This window comes from Rutidosis leptorrhynchoides, chromosome 1 (genome assembly GCF_046630445.1).
Source record: "Rutidosis leptorrhynchoides isolate AG116_Rl617_1_P2 chromosome 1, CSIRO_AGI_Rlap_v1, whole genome shotgun sequence".
In the NCBI taxonomy this organism is placed as follows: Eukaryota; Viridiplantae; Streptophyta; class Magnoliopsida; order Asterales; family Asteraceae; genus Rutidosis; species Rutidosis leptorrhynchoides.
The window spans coordinates 497,472,539-497,474,466 of NC_092333.1; positions in this window are offsets into that span (position 1 = coordinate 497,472,539).

Sequence of the window (1,928 nt, forward strand, 5' to 3'; positions counted from 1 at the left end):
AAGGTGTGAGTTGTAAGGAAACGAAGGGAGTGGATTTATAGTAAAATATTCGACAGAACAATCAAAATGGATGATTGCATTTAAAGCGGATCCTAATTTCCTTAATCAAATCTTATTACGAAGATTTTCTCCAAATCTCTTGAACTTGAAAATCAATTCTATCTACGTCAAAAGATATGACGAATCTATACCTACTTATTTCACTCTTTTGGTAATAGCATCACTCGTACTCTTCACAAAATCAAATGGTTTTATCCATATTATCCATATTACTCAATGATGATAAAACCCTAATCTTCAGCTTGTATGCGTCATGAAAACATACTTATTGTCAGCCATGACCATCCAAATCAAATTTCGGGACGAAATTTCTTTAACGGGTAGGTACTGTGACAACCCGGAAATTTTCGACCAAATTTAAACTTTAATCTTTATATATTCTCGACACGATAAGCAAAGTTTGTAAGATGAATCTCAAGAATTTTAAACTGTGTTGATACACTCATTTAACCTCGACCAAATTCCAATGATTCACGAACCATTATATGAACGAACATGATTATATATGTATATGTGTATATATATTATAACTTGAAAACGTTAGCAAGTATTAAACGTATAATACTTTACATGAACGTATTTGTTTCAAAATATATTCTAATAGTTATCAATGGAATTAAAAGATGATATCAAATGATTGAATTATTAGATACATTGAATTATAATTACGAGTCTTTGTTAAGAGGTCCACTATGATTTGATAAATCTATTCTTTTTAACGGTATTCGAAATAATTGGTAAAGTGATTTATTAGAAGGAACAAAAGTGTCAATTAACGGGAACTAGACAAGGGTTAGTGGAGATTCCCATTTGATTTTCAATTTATGCTTTACAATAATTGTCTCGTGACTTTTGATAAGATAAACTATTAAACTTGTATATTAATTAACGTGGAAGTAAAATTGTAGAATATAGATAACTTAGAAGATGGATATCGACAAGATAAGTAAATTAACGTGTTACATTAAAATGATTTAATATGTTAGACGTTATATCACGTGGCACCAACAAACGTTAAAAACTTGAAATCTATTAAAAGTATATTTAATCTTACTTTTCTAAAACATATTTTACGATATAACAACTTCTTCTATTTTAACCTTTTAATAAAATGATTATTTTATATATTTAGTTTTAGAAAAACAAAGTTATCATATTTGATTTAAATGTATAAAAACATTTCAGTTTAAAAAGAACTTTATTAATTAGGACGTCTTATTGGATAATTTGTATATGACTTTTGAAGAATTTAAATAAAGTTTATATTATAAATTATTATTATTATTAGTTTTGAAAAACTAAATATTGTATTATTACATATTTCAATATGAACAAATATATATTTTAAATAAGGATATATATATATATATATATATATATATATATATATATATATATATATATATATATATATATATATATATATATATATATATATATATATATATATATATATATATATATATATATATATATATATATATATATATATATATATATATATATATATATATATATATATATATTATACAAGTAACAAAATAAAATATTTTAAAAGATGATTTAAAATGATACATTTTGATAAACTACGAGACTCTAATTTATAGAAGCAAATGACCACAACACTCAATTTTATAGGTTACATTTATCATAAGGTAAATTTTTGATGAGTAAAGTCAAATTATTAATAAGTGTACATGTCACGTAACGTAAAAGGCTAGTTTTCTAAACATACGAAAGTGCTCTTTTAAACTGAAAGTGGTACATGAGTCGAGTGACAACGTCCGTGTCATTTGAGTAAAAATTATATTTTTACCATGACCGTAAATATAATATAATATATAAGTAATTATATAAATTAAATATAA